This window comes from Balaenoptera musculus, chromosome 15, assembly GCF_009873245.2.
Source record: "Balaenoptera musculus isolate JJ_BM4_2016_0621 chromosome 15, mBalMus1.pri.v3, whole genome shotgun sequence".
NCBI classification, from domain to species: domain Eukaryota; kingdom Metazoa; phylum Chordata; class Mammalia; order Artiodactyla; family Balaenopteridae; genus Balaenoptera; species Balaenoptera musculus.
This window is the reverse complement of record NC_045799.1, coordinates 51,660,413-51,675,523: the sequence shown is the minus strand read 5'-3', so window position 1 is coordinate 51,675,523 and position 15,111 is coordinate 51,660,413. Positions and strand designations below refer to the sequence as shown.

The 15,111-nt window shown below is 49.1% G+C and overlaps 1 long non-coding RNA gene across 1 annotated transcript; it reads right to left on the bottom strand.

Moving 5' to 3' along the window:
- Positions 1-10,396: 10,396 nt before the first annotated feature.
- On the bottom strand, positions 10,397-10,891 carry LOC118880625. Its single transcript, XR_005016351.1, has 2 exons — positions 10,751-10,891; positions 10,397-10,564 (listed from the first exon to the last, which is right to left on the bottom strand). It is a non-coding gene; the product is annotated as an uncharacterized LOC118880625 (long non-coding RNA).
- Positions 10,892-15,111: the final 4,220 nt, after the last annotated feature.

The following is a 15,111-nucleotide window of genomic DNA, read 5'->3' as shown; positions in this document are numbered from 1 at the left end:
TTGGGTCTTCGTCGCTGCGCGCGGGCTTTCTCTAGCTGTTGCGAGCGGGGGCTACTCTTGGTTGTGGTGCGCGGGCTTCTCATTGCGGTGGCTTCTGTTGTGGAACATGGGCTCTAGGCACGCGGGCTTCAGTAGTTATGGCACGAGGGCTCAGTAGTTGTGGCTCGCAAGCTCTAGAGCGCAGGCACAGTAGTTGTGGTACACGGGATCGTCCCGGACCAGGGATCAAACCCTTGTCCCCTGCATTGGCAGGCAGATTCTTAACCACTGTGCCACCAGAGAAGTCCATAAGAGCTTTTTAAACATGTTGCCAGATTGTCCCCAAGGAAGTGCACAAGCTTGGAGTCAGATGCCTGTGCTCAAATCCCAGCTCTGGCATTAGCTAGCTGTGTGACAAGCAATTGCTTCCCCTGTCTCTCAGTTTTCTCATCTGATAACATCACCCACCTCATGGAGTCATTGTGAGAATTCACAGAGTATTATCCTGTGGGTCGTGGGTTCTAACATTTATATTCCGTAGTCCAGCGGTTCTCAGGCTTTTTGGTCTCAGAACCCCTTTAAAGAGTGATTACACTCTTTAAATTATTGAGCAGCTGGAAGAGCTTTTGGTTATGTAGGTTACATCTATCAATATTTACAATATCAGAAATTTAACCTGAGAATTTAAAATATCAATAATAAATTCACTGCATAACTGTATCTTCAAACCAAAAATGAGTGAGAAGAGTGGCAATGTTCTACATTAAAAAAAAAATCTGTTTGGGGACTTCCCTGGTGGTCCAGTGGTTAAGATTCCTCACTTCCACCGCAGGGGACACGGGTTCAATCCCTGGTCGCAGAAGTAAGATCCCACGTGGCATGGCCAAAAAAAGAAAAAAAAAAATCTATTTAATATCACGTTTGAGAAAAGACAGCTGGGTTCTCATGTCTGTGTCTGCCTTCACTCTATTGGGATACACTGATTTGGTTGAAGTACGTGAAGAAAATTTAGCCTCACACAGATAAAAAACTGGAAAAGGAAGGAATATTTTAATAGCCTTTTCAGATAATTGTAGATATTCTTCTTTGATACTACACCAACACTCAAATCATGGTAGTTTTTTGAAGGTTAGCTGCAACACGGAATCTGAGATGACATCAGTGAGCTTTTTGTGTTCTATTACATGAAAATCCATTGATCTGTCTTGCGCTTTGAAAGGGTCTTTTACCCTCGTGTGATTTCATAAATCATGTGTTGGTCTTTTCGAAAATATTTGTTCATTGACTTATACAGATCTTGCAAATGTTGACACATCTTATTATACAATATAAATAAAATGTATAACATTCATTAATACTGCCACCAATCTCAACACAAAAGTCTGGCAATATTGGGAAGCTGTGAAGCTAAAGGTGGCATACAAGTTTTCCAAAATTGTACTTTTTGCCAGAAGGCTTAGAATTTTATCATTGGCAACAAATTCTGTCAGTTTGGTGTCACTGCCTTGATTCACACTAAGAGTCACCATTGCTTTTGCATCATCAGTGCAAAGTCATCACAGTGAAAAAGGCAAACACTGTCTCAGTATTACTATGAAAATAATCATGGACCTTTGAAAAGGCTTTGGGAACCCCCAGGGGCCACCAGAACACACCCTGAGAACAGCTGCACTTTCATTTTTCTATTAGCTTGTTCATCTTTTTCTTACTGATTTAAGAAACATTTTTATTGAACTCAGATTAACCCTAGTGTTCCACGTGTGATGGAAATATTTTATTACTTGCATTTGGTGGGGGAGGAGGTTGGGAAAATAGGTGTATGATAGGTGTGTGTGTCTACACATCTGAATCTTTATTTATTTATTTATTTTGGGGCGGCACCTCGCAGCTTGTGGGATCTTAGTTCCCTGACCAGGGATTGAACCTGGGTCCTTGGCAGTGAAAGCACAGAGTCCTAACCACTGGACCACCAGGGAATTCCCTACACAGCTGCATCTAGTGGTCTTTTCCAATTTGAGTTTCTCTGTTTTTTAAAATTATCCTAAGCAAGTTCTTCCCATACTTACTTGAATAAATACTGGATAGTTTCTGTATTAGTTTGTCAGAGATGCTGAACAAGGTATCACCAACTGAGTGGCTTAAACAACAGAAACTTATTTTCTGATAGTTCTGGAAGCCAGAAGTTTGAGATCAAGGTGTGGACTGGGTGGGCTCCTTCTGAGGGCTGGGAGGGAGAATCTGTTCCAGGCCTCTCTCCTTGGCTTCTAGATACATTACCCTGATCTCTGCTTTGTCTGCACACAGTGTTCTCCCCGTGTGCATTTCCGTGTTCAGATTTCCCCTTTTTAAAAGGACACCTGTCATTTGGGTTGTGTCCACCCTAATGACTTCACCTAACTCAATCATCTGCAAAGACCTTGTTTCTAAACAAGGTCACATTCACAGGCACTGGGGATTAGGACTTAAACTTCTTTGGGTGGGGGGATGGGGACGTAATTCAACTCATAGCATTTGCTTTTACTTTTTTCTAAAGGTTTGATAATTTCTCCCTTTCCACTTGATTCTCTCACATTTTGGAATTTTTATTTTTTTATATATATTATCAAATCGTTTCGAAATACTGATACTGTTTAGGGACCTGTCTCTAATTTTAATTGATTGAAAATTAAGTTTCTCATTGCCCCCCAAACCAGGGATCGAACCTGTGCCCCCTGCAGTGGAAGGTGGAAGCATGGAGTCTTAAAAACTGCACTGCCAGGGAAGTCCCCTGGAATTTATTTATTCAACAAATGTGTGTTTAATAGCTACTATTTACTCGGCACTGTGAACTTGGGAACCTCAGTGAACAAAATAAAGATCCTGCTCTCCAGGAACCCATATTGTAGGGGCAATGGAGGAGACATAATAAAATAGATGTAATAAGTGATCAAGTTATATAGTTTGTTTAAAGTTATATACGTTGCTATATATCAATAGTTTGTGCTATCTGAGGGAATGTTTTGGATTATGGAAATGTTCCATTTCTCGATTGGGGCAGTGGTTATATTTGTATATGGCAAATGTACATTTCCAAAGGGAAATTTTTATCCTATGTCAACTGTATTTCAAGAAAATTGATTTTGTAAAAAGCGTTGTGAAAGAAAGAAAAGAAAGAAGGAAGGGAGGGAGGAAGGAAGGAAGGAAGGAAGGAAGGAAGGAAGGAAGGAAGGAGATCGAAAGAGGGCCTGCAATTAGTATTGCGATTTATGTTGGAATTCGGGGTGGAGTAAGGATGTCACCTGCATTCTTCGGATAGCGGGCCGTCTGCCGGGTCATCGCTGAGGAATCCTTCCTGGCCCAAACGCCACCCTCCCCGCCACCCCCGCAGAAGGCAAGTTAGAGCCGATGCCCAGGTCTCAAAGGGCCTGGGTGGGCTTCCGGGGTCCACTGGGCCCGACGGCGTCCGCGCGCGCCCCCTCCCGGCCGCCAGGAGCATCAGCCATACGGTGTCCGCGGCGGGAAACGTGGATGAGACCGTAATCCGCCCTCCACGTTGACCGAGGACAAGCACAGAGGTCGTGTGCACAGGGCGAAGGGGTGTTTTGTCTGGTCTCCCCTCCCCCACCCCCCGTTACCGAATAACTAGAAGACCTCCTGTTTATCCTTCTGACAGTTATTTCATCGCAATTTCGCTCCTTGGCCTATCCAGACGCCACACGGATTTAGCCTCAAGGCTTTTTGAATTATTTATAACAGTGAAACAAATATGACGTGACTCGGATGTCCATCTAATGATGACTGGATAAATAAATATGGGCTATCCCTGCAATGCAATATTGTTCAGCCATAATAAGAGACAAAATACAGATATTTGCTACACCGCGAAGGAACCTGGGAGACCATACTCTGGTGAAAGAAGCCAGACACAAAAGGACAAATACTGCATGATTCCATTCATGTGAAATGCCCGGGACAGGCAAATCCATAGAGATAAAGTAGATTAGTGATTGCGGGGGGCTGGGAGATTTGGGGGGAAATGGGGAGTGACTGTTAAAAGGCGACTGGGTTTCTTTTGGGGTAATGACAATGTTCTGTGATTAGATAATGATGATGGTTGCACAGCGTTGTAAATATACTAAAAGCCACAAAATTGTACACTCTAAAATGGTGAATATCGGGAGTTCCCTGGTCGTCTAGTGGTTAGGATTCAGGGCTTTCACTGCCGAGGGCCCAGGTTCAGTCCCTGGTTGGGGAATTAAGATCCCACAAACCATGCGGCCAAAACAAACAAACAAAGATAAAAAATGAAGGATCAAGAAGTGGCATATAGGGGCTTCCCTGGTGGCGCAGTGGTTAAGAATCCGCCTGCCAATGCAGGGCACACGGGTTTGAGCCCTGGTCCTGGAAGATCCCACATGCCACGGAGCAACTAAGCCCGCGTTGCACAACTACTGAAGCCCGCGTGCCTAGAGCCCGTGCTCCACAACAAGAGAAGCCACCGCAGTGAGAAGCCCGCGCACCGCAACGAAGAGTAGCCCGCGCTCGCCGCAACTAAAGGAAGCCTGCGCGCAGCAACGAAGACCCAACGCAGCCAAAAATAAATTAATTAATTTAAAAAAAAGTGGCATATATATTAAAACTGCTCCCTCAGAAATGGTTTGTATATCCATAATTTCAGTTACCTTATATAATTTCACTTTATTTAAAAAAAATTTTTAAACATCTTTATTGGAGTATAATTGCTTTACAATGGTGTGTTAGTTTCTCCTTTATAACAAAGTGAATCAGCTATACATATACATATATCCCCATATCTCCTCCCTCTTGCGTCTCCCTCCCACTCTCCCTCTCCCACCCCTATAATTTCATTTTAAATACCAAAAAGTGAAACTAAAATTTCTTTTGTTCCTTGATTCTAGACACGCATTTTCTGCCTATTTTCATAACCTCTTTCACATTAAAATCATTGTTTAAACAGTACTGGCAAAGATCACTGATATGTTTTGTACTGATCCTGCCCTCATTGGTGTTAGTGGATACTGGCTTCACTGTCTGTACATTTTTCAATCAGATGGTGTAAGTGTTGAAGTGGCCTTTACATAGGTGAGGAAGGGATGTGTATTCCAGCGAGTGTACCATTGGAATCAAATTACAAATGTGCCCTATGCTTAGGCGCATGTATCCACAGGAGATGGTGGTTCTCATTTCTAAAGTATTCAGTTTCAGTTTCAATCCTGGGATAAATATATCTTGAAACTTTATCTCTCTTTTTTTTTAGTAGCTTGAAAAATTTAAAAAACTTTTAAAATTTATTTGTTTATTTTTGGCTGCGTTGGGACTGTGTTGGGTCTTCATTGCTGCGCGCGGGCTTTTCTGTAGTTGTGGCAAGCAGGGCTACTCTTCGTTGCGGTGCGCGGGCTTCCCATTGCAGTGGCTTCTCTTGTGGAACACGGGTTCCAGGCGCACGGGCTTCAGTAGTTGTGGCACATGGGCTTAGTTGCTCCATGGCATGAGGGATCTTCCCGGACCAGGGCTCAAACCCGTGTCCCCTGCATTGGCAGGCTGATTCTTAACCACTGGGACACCAGGGAAGTCCCTCCATAGTTCATATTTTTAAAATAAAGTAGAACTAATGAAAATTTGGATCATACATACATTTTAAATTACTAATGGCTGTACAAATATTCTAGATGGTTGTCACTGATTGGAGGAGGCTAAGGAGACATGACAGAGAAATACATTTGGGATCCTGGATTAGATCCTGGACCCAAGAAGGACATTAGTGGAAAATCTGGTGAAATTTGAGGGGTTTAGTTAATGGGATTGTATCAATGTTCTTTTCTACGGTTGATTACTATGGTTATATAAGATGATAACATTAGGGAAAGCTGAGTGGAGGATATATGGGAGAACTCTACACTTTTTTTTCAACTTTTCTCTAAATATAAGATTATTTCGAAAGACAAAGTTTTAAAAATTCTAGTTTGTGGTTAGAGAAATGTGTCTTCTCCACACTTTATTGTAGAAATATACACATTTATTATATGATCTCACTTATGTATTAAAAAAATGTACAATTGTGTCCCCCAAAAGATGCATTCAAGTCCTAACCCCCAGTAGTTGTGAATGTGACCTTATTTGGAAATATGGTCTTTGCAGATGTAATAAGTTAAGGATCTCAAGCGGAAATCATCATGGATTTAGGGTGGGCTCTAAATCCAATGACTGGAGTCTTTCTAAGAGCAAAGAAAGGGGATGGGGACACAGACACACAGAGAGACACAGGCAAGAAGGCCATGTGACGATGGAGGCAGAGATTGGAGTGACATGTCCATAAGCCAAGGAATGCTGGACCCACCAGAAGCTGGAAGAGGCAGGGAAGGATCCTCCCCTAGAAACTTCAGAGGGAGTGACAACCAGATTTTGGACTTCTGAACTCCAGAACTGAGAGAGAATAAAATTCTGTTGTTTTCAGACACACAGTTCATTGGCTGGAGCGGCGGCTGCGCGGGTCGCGATGCTGTGAGATCTGCGGGCGCTGGTAAATCGGGCCCAGGATGTAGAGCTGGCCGTGCCTGACGGCGCGCCTGATGCGGAGTTGGGTGGGATAGAGAGTAGGGGGCAGTAGTCGGGGGTGGTAGGAGAAGGAGGAGGCGGCGGCGAATCGCTTGTAAATGGCTCCGAAGCATGACCTGAAGCCTGAATTCCAGGAGGGTGAGTCTGAGCCCCTGGGGAATAGGCATCTAACAGCGTGTAATAGGGAGAGGGAGAAGAATTGTAATAGGGGCAGGGCAGGCGCCAGCTATAGCAGCCTCGCTGCTCTAGCAACCCCCGGCTCAGCCATTGGTGGGCGCAGCAGCGGGCCCCTCCCCAAAGCGAGAACTGTCAATGAGCCACAGGTAGTGGTCCCGCTCAGCCACTGGTGGGCGCCACAGTGGGCCTCTCCTCTTCCTCTCTTCTCTATAAAAGGAGTCGAAATTTGGACTGAGGTAAAATGGGTTTTGTTTTGTTTTGTTTTGTTTTTTTTTTTTGAGAGGCTAGTCTGCCATCTTCTGGGTCTGCTAGCTTTCTGATTCAAATTGTTATTCCTTGTTCCAAAAAAAAAACAAAAGAAAAGAAAAGACACAGTTCGTGGTGGTTTATTGTGGCAGCCCCAGAGGACAGATACACCTACTTCGGATTGTCCTTGCACCAAAACATCCAGAGGGACAAGGTCCAATCCACCAGAAATGAGAACTGTAATTGGGGGCAATGGGACGGAAAGACTGTACTTTTACTTTACGTTTACTTTGTAAAATTTCTCTTCTGTGTGGATGGTCTTATGAACTGAAAATGACTGAGGCAGTGAAGGCTGGAAAAGAGGTCACCAGGGGAAGGTGATGCTGGAGGTCCCACTGCCCCCTTTTGGGTCAAGGACCACAGGAAGGGGAAACCTCAGGGACCCTACCTAGTGGCTGGTTTTCCAGGTAGAGGAGGCCCAGGAGTATGAGGTCCTGTGACATAACAAGAAATATACAGTAGGGCTTCCCTGGTGGTGCAATGGTTGAGAATCCGCCTGCCAGTGCAGGGGACACAGGTTCGATCCCTGGTCCGGGAAGATCCCGCATGTCACAGAGCAACTAAGCCTGTGTGCCACGACTACTGAGCCTGTGCTCTAGAGCCCACGAGCCACAACTACTGAGCCCACGTGCCACAACTACTGAAGCCCGCGCGCCTAGAGCCTGTGCTCCGCAACAAGAGGGGCCACGACAATGAGAAGCCTGCGAACCGCAGCGAAGAGTAGCCCCCGCTTGCCGCAACCAGAGAAAAGCCCGCACGCAGCAATGAAGACCCAACGCAGCCAGAAACAATAAATAAATAAATTAAATTAAATAATAAAATAAATACATTTATTTTTTTAAAAAGAACTATACAGTATATTTGATCTCTGCCTGTGGTTCCTGACACAGAGCTCCCAAATCCCTTGGAATTTCCTGGGTGACAGGAGTGTCATTTGTTCTAATGTGGTGGCTCTGGGTGGTTAGGTTCAGGATGGGGGCTGCCACCAGAAAGACCGAGGCTTGATTAGAAACTTAGAACTTTCAGCCCCATCCTCTGGGGAGGGAACAGGGGCTGGAGATTGAGTTAATGATCAGTCACGCCCATGTGATGAAGCCTCCATGCACATCCCTGAACTATGGGATTTGGAGAGCTTCCGGGTTGGTGAACACGTGGAGGTGCTGGGAGGGTGGTGCACCCAGAGAGGGCATGGAAGCTCCTCGCCCCTTCCCTCATACCTTGTCTAGTGCATCTCTTCCATCTGGCTGTTCCTCAGCCATGTCCTTCATGATAAACCTGTAACCTTTTTTTTTTTTTTAGCCACACTGCGCCGCTTGTGGGATTTTAATTCCCCAAACAGGGATTGAACCCAGGCTCTTGGAAGTGAAAGCACGGAGTCCTAACCACTGGACCTCCAGGGAATTCCCTTTCATTAAAAAAAAATTTTTTTTTATTGAAGTATAGTTGATTTACAATGCTGTGTTAATTTCTGCTGTACAGCAAAGTGATTCAGTTATACATATATATTCTTCTTCATATTCTTTTACGTTATGGTTTATCACAGGGTATTAAATATAGTTCTCTGTGCTATACAGTAGGACCTTGTTGTTTATCCATTCCATATGTAATAGTTTGCATCTGCTAATCCCAAACTCCCACATTTTTTTCTTTTTTAATTGAGATTTAATTCACATGCCATAATATCCACCATTTTTCCTTTAAACAATTTTATTTATTTATTTTTTTAAAGGAGCAGTCTTTTTAAAAATTAATTAATTAATTAATTAATTAATTTTTTGGCTGCATTGGGTCTTAGTCGCAGCACGTGGGCTCAGCAGTTGCAGCGCGCGGACTTAGTTGTCCCACGGCATATGGGATCTTAGTTCCCTGACCAGAGATCAAACCCGTGTCCCCTGCATTGGAAGGCGGATTCTTTTTTTTTAATATAAATTTATGTATTTATTTATTTATGGCTGAGTTGGGTCTTCGTTGCTGCGTGCAGGCTTTCTCTAGTTGCAGCGAGTGGGGGCTACTCTTCGTTGTGGCATGTGGGTTTCTCATTGTAGTGGCTTCTCTTTGTTGCGGAGCATGGGCTCTAGGCGCGCAGGCTTCAGTAGTTGTGGCATGTGGGCTCAGTAGCTGTGTCTCATCGGTTCTAGAGTGCAGGCTCAGTAGTTGTGGCACATGGGCTTCGTTGCTCCACAGCATGTGGGAATATTCCAGAACCAGGGCTCGAACCCGTGTCCCCTGCGTTGGCAGGCAGATTCTTAACCACTGCACCACCAGGGAAGTCCCAACAATTTTATTTTTTTTATTTATTTTTTGGCCACACCTCGGGGCTTGCAGGATCTCAGTTCCCCAACCAGGAATTGAACCCCGGCCGCGGCAGTGAAAGCGCCAAATCCTAACCACTAGACCACCAGGGAACTCCCTAAACCCGTATCTTAGTAAGGAAACTGTTTTCCTGGGTTCTGTGAGCCCTTATGGCAAATTATTAAACCCAAGAAGGAGGTCATGGGAACATATGATCTGTAGCCAAGTCAGACAGAAGTTTGTGGGTAACCTGGGGACCCACTACCTGGGATTGGCATCTGAAGTGGGAGCAGTATTGTAGGACTGAGCCTTTAACATGTGGAGTCTGTGCTAAGTTCTGTCAGTGTCAGAATTAAGTCATAGAAATCTTAGTTGGTGTCCACAGGAAACTGGAAAATTGGCGGGTGTGGAAAATCCCACACATCTGGTGTGAGAAGTGTTGGTGTGTGACTGTGAGTGTAGGAGAGGAAAAGCAGGGTGTTTTTCCCTTTTTAGGACCCAGGGCACAGAGGCCCCAAAGAGCCTCCCTGGGGCTGAGAGGTGGCCCAGGCCAGACAGACCTGGTGAAGGGCCAGGTGGGGGCTGGTTGGGGGTGGGGAGGGCCCAGGGCTGCTAGGGTTGGAGCTGGGCCTCAAAGGACCCAGAATCCTGGGATTTGGAGCCCACTTCTTTTTTTCTTTTTTTTTTTTTAAATTTATTTATTTTTATTTTTTTAGCTGCGTTGGGTCTTCGTCGCTGTGCGCAGACTTTTCTCTAGTTGCAGCGAGCAGGGGCTACTCTTAATTGCAGTGCGCGGGCTTCTCATTGGGTGGCTTCTCTTGTTGCAGAGCACTGGCTCTAAGCACGTGGGCTTCAGTAGTTGTGGCACGCGGGCTCAGTAGTTGTGGCTCGCGGGCTCTAGAGCGCGGGCTCAGTAGTTGTGGCACACAGGCTTAGTTGCTCCGCGGCATGTGGGATCTTCCCGGACCAGGGCTCGAACCTGTGTCCCCTGCATTGGCAGGTGGATTCTTAACCACTGCGCCACCAGGGAAGCCCTGGAGCCCACTTCTGGAAGAGTCAGGCACACACAGTAGGCACTCAATACACGTGCATTCAGTGAATTTTTATTTTTGCCCACAAGTTGACTTTGTTCATACCCCAATGGTAAAATGTTGCCTCACAGCATTCCCATCCCCAGGAAGATGGGCTCTCCTGTCTATAGGGGGCTTGGAGAGGATTCTTGTCAATACATTTTAGGGTTCTTGTTCATTTTTACCTGCAAGAGAAGGGGGTGGGGTCAGGCAGGGCCCAGAACTGACCATGGGAGGAGGACAATGGTGGCCAGTTGGGTGGGGCTGCCAGGCCAAGGGAGGGGGTCCCACTACCCTCTCTCCCCCTCACCTGTGCCTCCCCCAAACCATGCCCAGGCCTCCCTCTTACTCAGGCACTCCCTGATCCCTACCTCCGGCCACCCCGGGACCTCCCACGGTGCCAGCTCCGGCTTGCTCTGCTCTTCATCCAGCTGTCCAAGGCCATCCCGGCAACCATTATTATCGCAGTGGGCCACACTGCCGACCCGGAGGCCAGTAATTTCAGGGCCGGAGGAACCACTCTCTATATGGGGGAAACGGGGCAGGGTGACCCCACAGGATGGAGACAGTAAGGGGACTGTAGGGCTCAGGGTCCCAGGCTGACAGGGGGGCAGGAACCAGAGAAAAGACAGGGACACTCGAGATGCCCCCTCCCCAGCTGAGCAGAAAGAATGGGCTCCAAGGTAGATGCCAGCCTTGCCCCACCCTCTGTAGTGACAATCTGGTGGCCTCCGGGCAGTGACTTGGCCCCTTGGAGCTCTGCTCCTCACAGCTCACGGAGATGGCACCCTCCACCCCCTGGGCTGGTGGGAGGAAGCAAGTGGACATATGGCGGCACCTGGGACAGGGCTGGCTGCAGGGAATGCTTCCAGGTGAGCCAGGTACAGGCTCCAGGGTCTGGGGGGAGGGGGTCCCTCTGGCTCCTCAAGCGCGGCTCCAGACATGCCTGGACTCCTGGCAGGGGATGGAGGCTGAGGGGTCCCTCAGGTCCCCTGAAGCTCCTGGTCTGTAGCTGGGGATGTCTTGGGGTCTCAGTCCAGGGGAAGCAGCCCCCTCCCCCGCCCCCCATCCCTGGAGACTTTATTTGTCCTGGAAGCAACCAGGGTCCTGTTCTTGTCCTGGTAGCTGGCGGCTGGGCCTGGTCAGGCCTGGCTGATTGCGAGGGGGGACATGTCTCTCACCATGTTGATGGCCATTGCCATGGGCATCTCTCCTGCCACCATCTTCTCAAGGTATCAGAGCTCACCCCTGTGTGTGTGTGGGGTACATGCCTAGTCATCTTCCTTCCCACACACTCTGATTCCCCCAAGACCCCTGGGATCCCCTCCCCAGAGGCTGAGGCCAAGTCCTAACCTCAAAGACCCAAGTGCTCTTTGTCCTGGAGTTTACGGGGCTGCCCCAGGCACCTTCTCCCTGGGGGTCTGGGGAGGTCCCAGAGCCCGCTGGGCCTTGGGCTCAGGAGTCCCTCTGCAGGCCTGGGGATGCTCACATCCCCCTCAGGACTCTGGGCTGGGGGGTCCATTGCCTCCTGGACTCCCCCCAGCCCTGCAGAGCCCCTTTCCCCAGCCGAAAAGGGACCACACCCCAGGGGCCGTCACAGCGCCTGCTCCCTCCACCCACCCCACACCCCTGCTCTGCCAGGGGCCTTGGGTCTCTGCGGTTCTGGTTTCTGGTTTCCACAGGGGAGGCAGCGGCAGAAGGCTGGAGCTGAGAGGAGGAGGGTCACATGTCCTGCCTTGCCCCACTCGGCCAGTGGCTGTCCTGCTCCTGGCCTCACTCCTTCCAGGATACAGCTCTGGCTGGACTCCTCCCAGGGCCCCTTCGGGCCTATGGTTGGTGACAGCTTCCCCTGGGGTCAGCCCTCATGGCTACCTGTACCCTGACCCACCTCAGGAAACTGTCTCCTGAGGGAGCTCCTGCAGCCGCTGGTCCGGCCCCCTCCCTTCTGCCCTCTCCTCTTGCCCATCCTCCTCAGCCTCCTCCAGCTGCCCCCTCCAACTTGCATCCCCAGCCTTGGCCACTGGGCCCCTCTCCTCTGCTTCCCATGTCATCTGGGAACACCCACCAGCAGCCCCCTGACCACCCCGCCCCCCATTCTGCCCCCTTTCCTGTCCACCAGGCAATTTTGAACTTTTGTTCCTGCTCAGGATCCTGATGCCCCCCTCCCCCATCTCACTGCTCCCAGCAGGATCCTCTGGTCCTGAGAACATGCCATGGGACAAGCCTGGAGCTGACCTGAGGGGGATGGTCCTCTGGCAGGTGACAGTGTGGTGGGAGACTCCAGGGATTGCTGGGTGCAGAGGAAGGAGCAGCTTGGCACCCTCCCTCCCCTGCCCCACTCACACTCCCTGCCCAATTCCCCCCACCCCCTAGCCAGTTCAAAGGTACCCCCACATGCTGGTGGAGCAGCTCTCCCGCCCTGGTCCCCTGCCCGGCACCGGGTCCTCACCTTCTGAAGGGAGCCAAGCTCTCTCCTCTCTGGCTCTTAGCCTCTAGCTAGGCCAGGACAGGAAATGGACTTGGGCATGCTATTTCCTCGCTCCTCCCTCTTGTGACCCCATGATGGCTTCTTAGAAAAACAGTGGCTTCACTGAAACCATGTGACATTTTTCTGAGGCTATCATGGTTCATTTCATTTTCTCTTTCACCTGCTCTACAATAAAAGCATTTAAGATGTACCTAGTTGTGGGACAACTAAGGGCACCGTGGGTGCAGGTGAGGGGGAGAGGGAGCGCCCAGCGCCTGGGCAGGCTTCCCATGTGGCTGGTAGAGGAGGAATGTAGAAGCACTGGGCCACTAGCTGTAGGAAGTGGGGCCAAAGACTCCACAGTTCTGAGCCCTTTGGAGAGGAGGCTGAGCTCCTTGTGTAAGCACAGCTATAAGTGCAGCCCTTATGTCCAATCCCTGCCCTCTCAGTCTGTAGCCCCCAGCTCATAGTCATTAGAATCCCTGGAGCCAACATTTTTGGCAGGAGATGCTTACCCTGGGAGCTTGCAGCTGGGAGCCTTCAGTCCTGGGAGACTTCCTGGAGGAGGTGATACTTGGGCTTGGGTGGGCAGTGACCAAGGGGTGTCCTGGGGAGGGCTAGCAGGAGGGAGACTGAGGCTTCCTGGGGACAGGTCCTGCAGGGGGAGGCCCAGGGTCCCTGACACATACAAAATGCCACTCATCTTACCATCTGCCGTCCACCACCCACCATCCCTGTATCTCTGCATCTACTTACCTACCTTTGTGGAGAATGCAGCCTGCCTGATACGTGTGCCTTGACAACCAGGAGAATAGAGTCCCTCTTTTAACATGAGGTTGTTTCACAGTTACTTTAACTAATATCCTATAGATGGGTATTTAGGTTTTTCCCATTTTTTTTATATTATGAACTTGTGCCAACACTATGCATGCATGGATGTTGCCTTCTGACCTTCAGCCGGCACGGCACTCTGTGACCCCTCCAGGGAGCGGCTCCCACCAAGGCTCTGGGGGCTCTGCAGTGTGAGGGTTCCAGTTGGGGGAGTACCACTTTATATTTTTATAAAGTATGTTTATATTTTATAATTTTTAAGTGATGGGATTTTGGTTGGTTGATCTTTTACTTTTCAGTGCTTGGGGTTTTTTTTCTCAGTATTTTTTAAAATAAAAATGTGCCGAGGAATTCCCTGGTGGTTCAATGGTTAAGACTCCACGCTTCCACTGTAGGGGATGTCGGTTTGACCCCTGGTTGGGGAACTAAGATCCCACATGCCATGCAGCACGGCCAAAAATTAAAAAAAAAGTGCCACATCTGGCAGTCATAATTCATCTGAATTTTCATAAAGCCTCAACTGCTAACCTCTCCAAAGAGACTAAATATGCAGTCCTAAGAAAATAAAGTTAGTGCTTTAAAAGCTCTAGAAACCCCCAAATTACAGAGCGCACCCACCCCGAGAAGGAAGGGACAGGGAGCACGGTGCTGCCCTGGGCCAGGGCGCGTTGCACAAGGACTGCCGGCCACAGGGAAGGAGGCAGTGCCTGTGAAGGCTCGGGACCAGGACCACCCTTGTTGTCCATGGAAGGGCTTCCCTTATCAGGGTCCTGTCCTGGGCACAAGATCAGGGGCATCTTCCAGGGCGTCGGATCCAAGGTTTCTTCGGGGGCCAAGTGGCTGCTGGGAGGCTGCTCAGGCAGACTCTCTGACTGGTGTGTGCCCCCCTCAACCTGAGCTGAGGCTACCTGGTCTCAGCCAGGCCATCGAGCCCACACAGGGCCTGGAAGGTACCAGGCCTGGCCAGGACAATGCTTACAGGCCTGTGGGAGGGGGCGGGCTGGGAATGGGGGCCTCCAGATCAAAAGACCATGTTGGAAACCCTCACAGGTGGCCCAGTGTGCCTCAACATCAGCCCTGGGAGCTGCCCTCCTGCGGGGGGCCTGGTCTCCCTCTGGAAGGGAGGATGAGATCCTTTTCTAGACCTCCTGCCCTCCCACCCCATTTACACCCTCCTTGCTGTTCCCATGATTGGTAATTGCCTGTTATTTGTTTGTTTATGGTCTGTATTGCCTTGGGTGGAACGGCAGCTCCAGGATTCCTGGGTCCAGAAATCAAGAGGTGGAGGTGGGAGAGGCTCCACTCACCCCTGCCCCAGGGGTCAACAGCACCTCAGGTTCCGGGTGGTCCAGCGGCTTAAGTTCCAGAAGGAGGAGTGCTTCCACTGGGGTGTTGCGAGGAGGCCAGGGAATCAGAGGTTGAAGGCACTGGCAA